We start from the raw sequence: 15,379 nt of genomic DNA on the forward strand, positions 1-15,379 counted from the left end.
AGATGCTGCCGAAATTTCGGCAGATTCTAGAAAGATTTATTTGAAGGATTAACACAAGCGTATAAAGGTGAGTCTAATAATAGTATAAATTTTCTTCAATATAGATTTACGAGCCTGGGAGGACAAACGTTGAGTAGTTAAAGTTAAGGCGACAAAAAAAGGTATGTTAAGGCTAGTCCCTTTCATTCAAAAGGCATGATTCCTATGTTATGATTCCATATATGTTTCCATAACCTTCTTACTTCCAAAAGTTAGGATTTCATGATTCTTAAAAGCTTCTTATGATACTAGAGATGAGATGTTTTCGATGACAAACACGATGATGATGATTTTAACGTCCTTATGAGATTATTGAGCTGATTTCTTGATTTTATTCATTATCGTTGATCTCACCTTATGATAATTGTTCCTTCAAGGTGAGATATAGTGATGATGGTTATTCCATAACATAATCGGAGGTTACCGACCTTACGTTACTCCGATAGAGTTATATCTTTCTTTGGGCTTTCATGCATGCCACTTATGTTATAATATATATATATATATATATATATATATATATATATTTATGTATATGTATGTATATGTATATGGGGGATATGGGGGAAGGAGACGCGTTATAGACGCATGGCCACCTGATCAGCTCGTATATTATGATATCGTCCCGGATGCGGGATGCTTGGACGCGGGATATATGGTTAAATGGATCGGGCCATTTGTTCCTCGACACTATTATGTACATAATATATAGATGGAATGGGTCGTTCGTTCCGCGGTAAAATGATGTAATTTTGGATCGGGCTGCACGTTCCGCAACAATTCTATTTTATGTATACGTATGTGAGAAATGTTTTTATGAAAGGAAAGTTAAGCATGCATGGTATCCACCTTGAGAGGCACTCAGATGTGTAGGTTACCCTTTTCCCTCATGATATGCTCCATGTGTCTTATTATATTATTGTTAATTCCTTACATACTCAGTACTCCATTCATACTGACGTTCTTTCTTGTTGATGCTGTGTTCATGCCCGCAGGTAAATAGGTAGACGCGTCTGGCTTCTAGGAGTTCCACCGGCGGCATCTTGAATGCGCTCTAGTTGTTCCGAAGCTACAGCTTATTGGTACTACTCTTGTGTATATATTTGGGCACGGTGAAACCCTGCCCCCTCCTTGTGGATTTTGTATCTTATTTAGAGGCTCGTAGACAGACGTATGTGGGTAGATGCTTCGTAACCTTGTCCGTCCTTGCTGTTGTTTAATATTTTGGTCAAGCTTATTGATATATGATTGCGGGCATAACTATGGATATCTATATTAAATGAGATGTTCATAACTTATCCGTGTGACCCACCTAGTAGTGAGAAAAGAATGTTAGATCAGAGGTGCTCGGTAAGCTAGTACTGGGTACCCGTCATGGCTTCTAGCGGGGTCGTGACACTGGATCTGTGGAGTTGGCTTCTTATAGACTCTGGGATGTGGCAGTTCTTTAGTCTAATAACTGGATATCTTCAAGAAAGGACAATACACCTCCCCCAGTTTGGCAAGAATTCGTAGATGCTTTCATCCGCCACTATTTGCCACCCGAGGTCCGAAGGGCCCGAGCTGACATGTTTCTAAATCTAAGGCAAGGGAATATAAGTGCCCGGGAGTAAAGCTGTTATATCCCGTGTTTTCGCGTATCCGGAAAATTTGGAATAATTGTGACTTGTAAAGAATAAGGCCACATTTTGATTTCATTTGACATATATGTTGTTGTTTATGAAAAGTGTTGACGCGGAGACATCGGGGAAGGACAAGGGCAAAATTGGAATTTTGGAAATTAGTTTCGGGAATTTCAAAACGAAAATTCTAACAAAATGGGCTAAAAAAAATAAGAAAATTGAGGCCCAATTTAATAGGGGTGGCCGGCCATGGTCCATGAGCTAGCCAAGCCCATGAATTAATTAATCATGTGATCAATTAATTAAGGGAGCATATTATATATTTGTGTACATCCTTAGAAGTTTCAAGAAAGCAAACAAAACAACAAAACAAAGAAGAGAGCCAAGGAAAAGGGGCTCTCGGCCAAAGCCAAGAAAGAGAAAAAAAATAAAATTCCTAGCCTTGGATTCCAATCCTAAAATCTTGTTCTTCTTGAATTCTTAGTAAGTTCAAGATGCTCTTCAACTTGGTATAATTTTTAAGGCAAGAAAGTGCTTGTGTTGGCAAGTGAAAGTTTGAAGAAAAAGGTAAGATTCCTACTCTTTTGTGTTATGGAATAAATATATATGTTATGAGGATTGGAAATAGATGAGAATTGTGGAGTTGTGATGTGTGTATGTGTGAGCATAGTCGTGCATGTGTGTGAGTAGGTGCATGGCCGTGTGCCATGGTGATGATGGAAAAAGATGAATTAAATTCTATTTAGTTTGTTAATTGTGTTGTTGTGGTGTTTGTGATGTAAATAAGGGTTTAATGAATCAAGTTGGTATTGAATTTGCTTGTATGTAATTATGAGAAATTATGTAAATTTTGTATGACTTTTATATAAGTATGGAAGTAAGATTCAAATCTGAATTGTGGTTGTTGTTAATGGGTTAGGAAGGAAAATAATGTGAGTTGGAAGTTTTGTTACATTTGTAGAAACATCGGATGGAATATGAGATTAGCGGGAATACTTGAATTCATGAACATTGTTGGAATGCTATTGAATGTATTTGGATGATCTTGAACTAGCTAATGAATATGGAAAATGTGGATGTTAGTTGGATAATGGAAAGTGGGATGGAAGTTGTAGACTATGTAGAAAAGTAGACTATTGATGATATAATGCATTTTTGTGATGATTGTTAACATTGTTGATGTTGTTGGGTTGTTGTTACTGCTATTTGAGCCGAGATAATTCTCGGGGGCGCTATATTTATAGGGGAGGTGCTGCCGAAATTTTGGCAGACAACTATGTCTTTAAGTTGAATCCTTAGAATCCATAACTCATAATTGGTAACTTTGACCATTTGTAGATTCTGGGTGAAACGGGAATCGAGTTTAAGCGAGCATAAGACGCGCGTAAGGTATGTAAAGCTCACCCTTTCCTTCCTTTGGCATGTCTTAGGGGTACTAGGGTTGGATTTCGGTCTCGGAGACAATTCTGCTCACGGAAAACCAAGTTTAATTTTGGTTACTATTCATTCAGTACAATTGAATTATATATCTTACATTTTGTTGGAAAAATGTTCAAATCTCCATAACCTTCCCAAACGAACTCGGATTGCTATAAAGCTTCCATAGGTGTTTCCATAGAGTCGAATGTTCGTAAAACCATGTACACCACCTTGATTTGACCGAGGTGGGCCCACTAGCCCGAGACTTCCCCCGAATGTCCTATTTGGCTTATTTGGTAAGATGTTAAAAGAAACTTTTTGCATAGGATTATAAGTATCATGGAATGTGGTCTAATGATTTTAACGTGTCCTAAAATATGGCTTAAACTACCAAGTTGATTTCAGAAATGATCTTGTGACACAGACTCTCTATGATTCCGCTACCTAACCAACTTGCTTAAATTGTCGACATATGATTATACTACTTTCCTATAAGTGATTTTACATGTGATTGCATTAGCCCCTTATCTCTCCGCTCGTGCCCGTTATTATGATATCGTTCACCGGTTTCCGGTCCGGTTATGGATCGTGCGCACTATGACAATTCGGCTGTATGCTCTTTTGTTGACATAAGTATCCTAGCATAGGTGTTCCGATATAAGTACTCTGCTAGAAGTATTCTGATATAAGTACTCGGATATGAATATTTTGTTCGAGTAATCCGTTACGAGTATTCAGATAATACATTCAATTATTCTAACAGTTTTTATAAAATGCTTTGACACGTAAAAACGATTCCAGATGTTTTGTGTTGATACAATCCATCGTGCCATCCAAAAGGCTATGTATGTACACTATGATTACGGTCCGATTCCTTGGACTGATCCGTCGATTGGAATCTGTTTTGAAATGTTCGTAATGATTCTCTGGTAAAAAGTGTCCATAAATTTTTCATATCAATTCTGATCGTTCCGGAATATGTTTGTAATCCTCAAATGTCAATAAGTATTTGTATCTATCGAGTCTGAAAAAAAATGTACATCCGGCTTCTCACTACTCTGCTCGTGCAAGCCTTAGCATGTCTATTCACTGAGCCCGGGCCAGGATACGTTATCGTGCGTGGTTTCCCCTATGCTGTCTACTGTGTTCTGAAATAAAACCGTGAGGGGTGGTCTGGGCTGAACTCGATCCCCAAAGCGGACAGTATCTGCGCTGCATAATCTGATACCAGGCAGACGCGTTGGGAGTGTACTGGGCAGAGCTCAAGCTCCCGAGACTGATCCGTGACCCGTGTACTGGGCAGAGCTCGAGCGGGAAAAACGGGCAGTTTCTGCATGGGATGACCACTGTACTGGGCCGAGCTCGAGGTGGCATACCCCTTGTGGGCGCGTGTTCTTATATGATATGATATGATCTGATATGATATACTCCGGCTATACGCCGCCTGATACGATACGTTTATGTATGGTGTGACCACTGTACTGGGCTGAGCTCGAGGTGGCACACTCCTTGTAAACATCATATGATTCACAGGTTGCAGCGTCTAATCCGATACGCCACGGCGTCCTGATATGACATATGACTATAATGTGCACTATGTGTGATCTGCGTCTGGAAAGTAAGTTCTGATACTCTATACGTCCTGTATTCCAACCGGTATACTATATCATCTGAGTACTCGGTAAGTCCCGTATTCCTTTTGATATATGACGTCATCTGAGTATTCTGTATGTCATACATTCCGGCTAACACATGAGCTAGGTAGGCACCAGTTGCGTCTGGAAACTCTGTACGTTTGTCAACCCTTCTGACAGATTAAATCGGTTTATATGATATGTGATGATATGTATGACCTGGGCCTGGGAAGTGAGTGATTTTGATATTCTGAACTATGTACTTATTCTTTTACCGCTTGTTTCGATTATAGTTCTGATCTTTGTGTTCCATGCTTTACGTACTCAGTACATATTCCGTACTGACCCCTTTTCTTCGGGGGCTGCGTTTCATGCCCGCAGGTACAGACGCTCATTGTGGTGATCCGCCAGCCTAGGGTACACAGTCTGCTATTTGAAGTGCTCCTTTGATCCGGAGCCCATACTTTTGGTACAGAACTCTCTGTTGTATATGATTTCGTGTTTATGGTTATATTGTTTTTTGGGTACGGCGGGGCCCTGCCCCGTCATATGATTCTGTTGTCTGTATTAGAGGCCTGTAGACATGTATGTGGGTCATGGGTCGCGTTTGGTCAGTGATGTTTGCTTGGTTTGTGCCCGGTTCGCCCCTACGCCACGTTAATATGATCGATCCATGTGTTATGATATAAATAATGGTTTAAATGATAGGTTTATAATTTGGGACGCACGGGATTCATAATATGTAGACACAAGTGAGATTTGTTTGGTAAGTATATGCGAGTGTCCACGTCGGACACTAGTCGCGGCCTACGGGGTTGGGTCGTGACAATAGCCTTCACTTTAACTCATTCGCTAGATATGCTCCGACTTTGGTGGCTGACATGGGAGATAGAGTGCATAGGTTTGTGAGTGGCTAAGGGTCACATTTATTCAAAGATTGCTTGACAACTTCATTGCAGGAGGGGATGGATATTTCCCGTATTCAGGCCCATGCCCAGAACTTAGAAGAGCAAGCAGCCGCGCCGAGGTGAGCGTGATATTGATAGAGGACAGAGTAAGAGGGCTAGATCTGCTAGCGGTGAGTATAGAGGGGGTCAGCAACAGTATTCCAGTTACTCGAGCCATTCTGTGACTAGTGCACCTCCTTGGTTTATGAGCAGGAGATTTGATCGCCCTATTTATTCTTGTCCGGATCAGAGTTCGAGAGCCTCAGGTTCCCAGTTTGGAGGATACTAGCCGGCGGGGACCACCAGTGTCGCGGTGTAGCCAGTGCGGTAGATTTCACTCCGGTCAGTGTCGCCGAGGTTTAGATGCCTGCTATGCTTGTGGACAGGTTGGGCATATGATTCGAGATTGTCTATCAACGAGTGGTAGAGTTGGGGCCTAGCCCACAGGATCAGTAGCTAGTTCTTCCTCGTGTGTGCGCCCGGTAGGGAAGACTCCCAGGTTGCAGCAGTGTCACGACTCGACTAGGGGGTCATGATGGGTACCCGGAGCTGACTACCGAGCACCACTCATTACGCTAGTCGTCATACTCATCCTGGACACATATAATCTCAAAGGCAACACATGTATATATATAAGCCCTCACGGCTGCAAAAATGATATACGAAACACGAAGTAGTCATCATGAGACATCTACTACCCCCACATACGTATCTACGAGCCTCTACTAGAGCGCTATACATAAGGACGGGACAGGACCCCATCATGCCCAAATATATACAAAAAATAATATCTCAAAAATGGCACCTCCGGAATAAGGGAGTGCTCCTGTAAATCTGCTGAGTAGCTCCTAGGAATCTGGGCCACCTCCCTGTCTGCCTGTGGGCATGAACACAGCGTCCAAATAGAAAGGACGTCAGTATGAACATTGTACTGTATGTAAGCCATGAAGAATAATAACATATCGAAAAGATGAGGAAACATCAAGCAAGGAAACAACCTGTAACTGAATGTCACTTAAGACGGAATAATGCATGCTAACTTACATCATAAACATCATCATATCAAGTATGCATATATAAGCTGCCTGACCATATAGTTACGGTGTGATCATCATTAGCCCGCATCCAGGCCTCCCGCATCTGGGGTAAATATCTCATGCTACCCCCTAGTGGTGTCTGCCCATGCCATCTAGACATGGTGTATATGTGGCCTGCCTTAGCGTTTTCTGCCCGACCATATAGGCACGGTGTAATCTCATTATCATATACTTATCATAATGCATGCATAAGAACTCAATGACCAACTACAACTCTATATGGGTGACGCAAGGTCGAGAACCCCGATTCCATTATGGAGTAGTCATAATCATCTTGCCTCACCTTGAAGGAACTAGCATTATAAGGTGAGTGTAACAACAATGAGTAGTATTAAAGAATTGTATGAGGATCATTAGCTTCGTAGAAACATCATATCATGAGCTTTAGAATCTCCAGACTTAGACGCATCATCATCATCATATTCGTAACATATCTCTTATCTTTATCTCATGAGAAGCTCCTTATAAACATTGACTCATAGTTTCCGGATTGTAAGAAAGTCATGGAAAGATAAAGGGAGTCATGTCAGAGGAATCATTCCTTAGAAGGAGAATGGACTAGCCTCACATACCTTTTCGCCTTCTTAACTTGCCGACTAAACGCTTCCTTCCAATTTCGTAACTCTACATTCAAGGGAATTCGTACTAAGGTTAGATAATTGATAACATGCTTAAGCTTAAACTAAAATTAATGAAAATTGGGCAGCATCTCCTTTGTTTCTACAACTTTCCCCATATCATATAACAGCTCTCAAACATCAATAACAACATTCATAATACTATATTCAATAACTTCAACAAGTTCGACATTACTCAACTCTCAAAATTCCTTCTCAAGGTCATCCATAACCATGGCCATAATACAACACGACATTCATTCTCACATAACGCTTATCCAATATTCTTAATGTTACACCCCGGAAATTTTTCGTTAAAGTACTGTAAATTGATTAACAAAGGGCACGACGTATACGATGTTTTAATAATCAAGAAATAACATTTGATGATTCTAAATGAGATTTCAAGACATTTGAGGTAGGAGACGAAAGTTGTTAAGGAAAGCAAGGTATATGTTGTGTGTCGGGCAGAATTTACGAGTATCGAATTAATGATGGCTTAATGATGTTTCGGAGAAGAGTTATAATGCCCCTTAGATTGTTAACGAGGTGTTAAACAAGTATCAAGAAGGTTCCACAAGGATTTGAGATCAATCGAAGTGACGAGAACAAAATTGGAGAAGAGACAGATTATACGACCAATTATACGGCCCGTATAATGGTTCGCAGAATCGTCACAGTGAAGGACCCTCACTGATGGGATTATACGGCACATATACGGACCGTATAATATTATACGGACTGTATAATGTGCCGTATAATGGTCACATAATGAGTTGTTGCTGTGGGTGATTTTACAGTCACTTATACGGACCGTATAAACTTATACGGACCGTATAAGTGTCCGTATAATAATGTCGGGACAGATTTTTATTTTATAAAAAGAACAGCCCAAGTTCATTTATTTCATTCTCATTTCTTCTCCATGACTTAAGATCTCTCTAGAACCTTCCATACTCTTCATATACAAGAACCCAAGAGAGATTGGTGATCAACTTCATTGAACCAACAAAATTAAGTGTAAGAAACACATTAAAGTTCATCCAAGCCATGGAATTCCAATGGAAGTGAACTAGGGTTTTGGTGCAAGAGAAATATTTTCACTCAAGGCTTATTCCTACACTATCTAATGTAAGTTTTATGGTATTTCCATGTTGTTTAAGATATTGAAAAGTTGAAACACTTGGATTGTAGGAGGATACAGGAAATGGGTCATGAATGTGGGAATAGTGTCATTTTTGAGTAGTAGTTTGGAGTGAATCATGAATATTGATATGTTGTGATTGTAATTACGTTATGAATGATGTTAAGAGCATGATAGAAACATTAGATGAGAATGAATGTAATGTTGTATTATGATCATGATTATGGATGACCTTGAGAGGAAATTGTGGGGATTGGATAATGATGAATTTGACAAAAGTTATTGATGATTATATTAGGAATGTTATTATTAACGTTTGGGAGTTGATATATGATATGGATAAAGTAGCAGAAACAAAGGAGATGCTGCTCAATTTTCTCTAGCTTTAGTTCAAACACGCTTATGTTATCGATTATCTAACATGAGTATGAACTCTCTTGAAGGTAGAAACGTGAATATTGGAGAGAAACGTTCAAGCGATAGAGTAGCTAAATGAAAAGGTATGTGAGGCTAGTCCCTTCTTTCTAAGGCATGAATCTTATGACATGATCTTCCCTCCCTCTCCATGAATTTCCTACATTCCCGAAACTAAGAGTCTATGTTCATGAATAGCCATATGAGTTAAAAATAAGAGATATTATGAACATGATGATGATGAGCTTAAGTCTAAAGATTCTAGAGTTCACGAATGACGTTTCTACAAAGCTAATGATGTTAACTACGATCCATTGATGTTGTTCATTGTATACATTCACCTTATATGCTAATTCCTTCAAGGTGAGGCAGAATGCTTATGAATGCTCCATAATGGAATCGGGGGTTCACGACCTTATGTCACCCCAATAAAGTATAGCTGTCTTTGGGTTCTATGCATGCATTATGACGAGTACATGATGATGAGATTACACCGCGCCTATATGGCCGGGAAGACACCGCTAAAGCGGGCAGCGTATACAACATGTCTAGATGGCTTGGGCAGACACCACTAGTGGGCGGCATGAGATGGTACCCCGGACGCGGGCTAATTATTATCACACCGTACCTATGTGGTCGGGAAGCTTATACATATTTGCATACATGATATGATGATGATTATGGAGTAAGCCAGCATGCATTATTTCTTTTATAATTGATAGTCAATTATAGGTTGCTCCTCATTTGATGCTCCCTTATTTCATTGTTGTATTGTTATTGTTCATGCTTACAGGTAGATAGGGAGACGGTGCAGATCCATAGTAGCTATCAGCAGGTTTACAGGAGCATTCCATAATTCCGGAGGTGCTATTTGGTTTATTATTTTGTGTACATATTTGGGCACGGCGGGGTCCTGTCCCGTCCTCATGTCTAGTACTCTAGTAGAGGCTCGTAGATACGTAGGTGTGGGTAATATGGTCTCATGTTTTTCCTCATTGTATATATATATTATTTTGATAGCCGAGAGGGCTTATGTATATAAAGGTAAACATGTTTCAAATGAAAATGAATTTTCCTATGATTATGAGCACAAGAATAATGAAGAAACGTAGAATGAGCATGATGAGTAATAGAATGAGTGGTGCTCGGGGGTTAGCCCCGGGTACCCATCACGGCCCCTAGTCGGGTCATGACACTTAATGCCATTTATAACAAGATTATACTCGTAACATGTTAAGAACTATGATTCAAGTCAAGCTACCGTTCAAGAATATCACAATTTCCATATTTGAACTCCATTTTCTACTTTCTTCCTCAATCCAAGTTATTCAACCACTAAATATCCTTAATAACATGAAATGATCATGAAACTCACCTTTGATTGTGTAGGAATGGGTTTTGGATGGAAATGCTTCACTTGAAGAAAACCTTAGCTTCAATTCAAAGAGATTTCTTGACTCCGAGCAACCCTAGAGAGCTTCTTTACACTTGATTTCCTTGAATTTATGAAGTTGATCTTTGATTTACCTTGAATTCATGTAAATAGAGTGAGTGGAATATTCTAGAGAGTTAGAGAGAAATGGAGAAGTTGGAAAATGAGAAATTCGAAGTAGGATCACATTTTTATACTTGGCAAATGTTCAGCCCGTCGGGACTTATACGGACCCTTATACGGTCCGTATAAGTGTCCGTATTTCACCATCTGTGAAAACATATTTTCTGTTGGGTTATACAGACCCTTATACGGATCATATAAAGTTATACGGACCGTATATGTGGTCGTATAACTCCACTTTCCTGAAATTATTTCCGTCGTTTCGTTTGATCTCCAATCCTTATGGAACCTTCGTAGTACTTGTTTAACACTTCATTAGCATGCTAAGGGGCATCATAACTCTTCCTTAAGACATTACTAAGTCGACGTTACCTCGGTACTTTGCAAAACCTTTCCGAAATACAACGTATACTTCACCTTTCTTAACAAACTTTCTTCTCTTGTTTCAAATGTCTTTGGAATCTTAAGTAGAACTATTAAGTACTACTTCTGTTGCACCCCAGAAAATTTCGCGCTACAAAATTGTAGACGGCGTGGTACGAGCTCGAAAAACAGAAAAGTCATACAAGGATTAGGGATGAAGATTAGGTGATATAAGTATAAGAATATATACACATATGACATTTGGAGACAATATGGTGTGAATTGGTTCATATGTTACTTGACGAAAAGCCCTCGTTACAGTAAGTTAAGTGGGTCCCGCACCCCGGGAGTTTTATAAAGGACATATGAAGAGACATACGAGTAGTACATGGAAAGTTGAGCAAGTCCTAAGAAGGACCCTTAAACCAAATATGGGCATAAGCCCTCCAAAAGGGCGATTTAAGGAAACATTTTCAGATGATCTGACTTGGAGGGGCCAAAACGATATTATAAGTTTGGAATTTGGACAAACACAAAGAATGAAAGTTGTAGATAATTAAATTATCTTTCCCATCATAGGTTGTGGGAACTCACACGACATCGGGATGAAGAGTTATGACCTTTTTACTGAACGAAGGTGCAGTCAGAAAAAATAAGCCAGCGCGGTCCAGGCAGAACTTGGAACATTATAGAAGGGGGGATACCCCCCCCCCCATTTTTCAGCCAAAGACACCCAAACACATCCCAAATTCTCTATAAAATTCCCCAACCTTCTCAGACCCACTTTTTAGCCCAAACCAGGTATAATTTCCAAATCCCGGTCCGGATAACGCATAGTTACTGTTACAGAATCATATAGCGGTGTGTTGTGGTCGAAACTTAGCATGGAAAAGTGAAGATACAGAAATATTAAAGGGAGAAAGGTATGAATCTCTTGTTATTAACGTTAATCTTGGTTTATTTACAGGGAAGCAGTGGTTAAATTGTTGTAAATTAATTCTGTTGGTGGAAATATGGGACAAACACCATATGGGCTATTTTATGGAATAAATTGATATGGGAAATTATGTTATTGATGCTGGTAGTGTTATTGTTGTGTTGGTTATTGAATTGAGAATTCTGGCTGGGCATATAAATAGGGGAGATGCTGCCCGATTTTCAGCAGAATATAGAATAGTTTGATTTGAAACTTGGAACAAGTGTGCGATGAAGAGGCTAACGTTAGTGTAAATCCTCTTAAATGTAGACTTGCAAGCTTGGACAAATAAGCATAGCTAATGAGAGGTGGAACAGGTATGTTAAGGCTAAACCCTCTCTTTCTGAAGGCATGATTCCTTTGTTGTGAACCTATATATGACATCTCCACTAGCCTCATTTATAAAAGTACCAAAGCTTACAGTTCCCGATGTTCTTGAGATATCCTTGAGCTTGTTTCATGGCTATTTTTGTTATTCATTGATGTTGATCTCATCTTATGACTTTGTTCCTTCAAGGTGAGATGTGTTCATGATGACGGTTCCATAATAATAATCCAACGAGATTAGGAACAGGTTCTTAAGGGATGTTTTATTGCACATGAATAAAGTGCTAGTAGAGGACCCCTAATGAGGTATCTAGTGTTCGAAGAGAGGGTTATGTTTTACCTTAAGACTTGGTTAAGGTTTAGTCAAGCGGGGAGAAGTACTAATGGCCTGAGATGTGCTTATAAGTTTTACGTGATTATGTAGACCTTTCGAGTTAAGTGATGACCACTGGAAGGGCATAGAGATTACTAGTAGATGTTTAGTTATGGTGTTGATTATAGCTGCCACTGGTCTACGACCAGTCGGGCATATGTTACCACCGGGCTATGGCCGGTTGGGCAGATATGTGTTTACCACCAGGCTATGGCAGGTTGGGCAGTTATTACCACCGTGCTACGGCCGGTTGGGCAGATGTATATATTTACCACTGGACTGTAGCCAGTTGGACAATTACCACCGTGCTACGGCCAGCCGGGCAGTTACCGCTGATCAGTCGGGCAGTTGCGCTCTACCGTCGGGCGATAATCGGACGGGTAATTACCACCGGGCTGCAGCCGGTCGGGCAGTTACCATTGATTAGGTGGGCAGTCAGTATAGGATGATTAGTAAGACAAAGGCACTGAACTGTACATAGATATGGTTAAGCATGTGAGAGTATAGAGAGACAGGTATCATATATGGATCGGGTTCCACGTCGCAACACATGTTCAGATAACGTTTGATGATAAGGTAACCAGGACTATGGTAGGGTATACAGACCTAGTAAAGATTATAAGAAGATGAAGAGGTATGTATGCACATGCTAGGTTTCCATCGGTAGTTCAGAAATACCAGGTTGATTCTTATTCTTCTTACCTTTAATATATTGCTATGTTGTTGCACCTTCCGCCTTGCATACTCGGTACAATATTCGTACTGATGTCCCTTCTTGTGGACGCTGCGTTTCATGCCACGCAGGTGTATACAGATGAGTAGAGGATATTGCTAGGAGATGTCCAGCTGGATTGGCGAGCTCCATTTCCTTCCGGAGTGTTGCCGAGTCAGAGTATCTATGTTATGGTATATTGATTTATGTTAGAGACTTTGCTGACAGAGTCACGTATATAGCATGCCAGTCTTGCAAGCGGCTCTGCAAGCCGATGTATCATTATGCATTATGTTACAAATTTCATATGATTACAGATTTTACTTGATTTGAGAAAGACGAAAATAATGTTTTTGAAAATCTTGCATTATGCATTTCATTTCGTGGTTTAAGAGTCTAGTGAGATTATGAATATAACGAGAACCAGTGGGTTCGCTCGGCTCTAAGTAAAGGGTCGGGTGCCCATCATGCCCTATCAGGACTGGGGTGTGACAAGTTGGTATCAGAGCAGTTCGTCCTAGAGGTTGTCTGCAAAGTCGTGTCCAGTAAAGTCTTGTTTATGGTGTGTTGCGCGCCACATTTATAAACAGGAGGCTACCGGGAATTTAGGATGGTTACCCTTCTTTCATATCTAAGATCGTGTGATGAGAGCCAAGTCATAGGAAATGAAATTCCTTGCACTAACCCTTGATTTCAGCAGAAGAATGGTACTGGCAAAGGAAGTGAATGGTGATATTGGGTTTATAGGGGCAATAGAAGTTGAAGAAATCAGCATAGAGGTAAGCATTGGTTAAAAGGATTATAAGTCAGATATGGTAAGAGTGTTGCAAGTATGATTGAAATGTACAGCCAATGAATGGAAGGGGAAGTGACTGAGGAAGTATAAAAAGCGAGGCCGAAAGGATTATTATGGGATGAAATTTCGATCGAGAATGGCAATGGAATACAACACCATAAGGTAAAGCCTTTAAGGGGGGAAGCAAGTAAGTTTGAGTACGAGCACAAGGGCTGACTAAGGTATTAGAGAAATTATGACACCCGACAATGGGAAAATCGAGAAGTAATAGGGAGTTCCAAAGACTAAAACAACATTTGTGTGGTCAGTAACATGAGAAACTTTTCCAATTCAGAGGGAGATTCATGGCCGGAAATTTTTCTTAGGATTCTTTAGAACTACAACTTGTTTTAGGTCACGTGATAAAGGCCACGCAGTAGGATGGACGTGATCATACCAGCACTAATGCACCTGATACCATCAGAACTTCGAGGTTAAGCGTGCTTGGGCCAGAGTAGTAATAGGATGGGTGACCCCCCTGGGAAGTGTGCTAAGGAGACCTACAGGTTTAGACATAAAGGAAGGATGAGGAACTAGAGCCGTTTGAGGGAAATTAGAAGCGTGTGAACCTCACGATTAGAGATTCTAAATGATTATGAGAGAAGAGGTTGACCAACCTTTGTTAAAAATAAGGCGATCGAAATATAAGAGGAGGACAGTCACTTCAAGATATCAGGAAAAACATCGTGGATTTTTAGCTACAACATTCGAGGACGAATGTTTCTAAGGGGGAAAGGATGTTGCACCCCAGAAAATTTCGCGCTACAAAATCGTAGACGGTGTGGTACGAGCTTGAAAAAGAGTAAAGTCATACAAGGATTAGGGATGAAGATTAGGTGATCTAAGTCTAAGAATATATACACATATGACATTTGGAGACAATATGGTGTGAATTGGTTCATATGTTACTTGACGAAAAGCCCTCGTTACAGTAAGCTAAGTGGGGCCTGCACCCCGGAAGTTTTATAAAGGACATATGAAGAGACATATGAGTAGTACATGGAAAGTTTAGCAAGTCCTAAGAAGGGCCCTTAAGCCAAATATGGGCATAAGCCCTCCAAAAGGGCGATTTAAGGAAACATTTTCGGATGATCTGACTTGGAGGGGCCAAAACGATATTACAAGTTTCGAATTTGGAAAAACACAAAGAATTAAAGTTGTAGATAATTAAATTATATTTCCAACCATAGGTTTTAGGCCTTCACACAATGTCGGATCAAGAGTTATGACCTTTTTACCGAACGAAGGTGCTGTCAAAAAAAATAAGCCAGCGCGATCGCGCTGAAGGTTTTTTATGTCGGTCCA

Source organism: Lycium barbarum, chromosome 11 (assembly GCF_019175385.1).
Source record: "Lycium barbarum isolate Lr01 chromosome 11, ASM1917538v2, whole genome shotgun sequence".
Lineage (NCBI taxonomy): Eukaryota > Viridiplantae > Streptophyta > Magnoliopsida > Solanales > Solanaceae > Lycium > Lycium barbarum.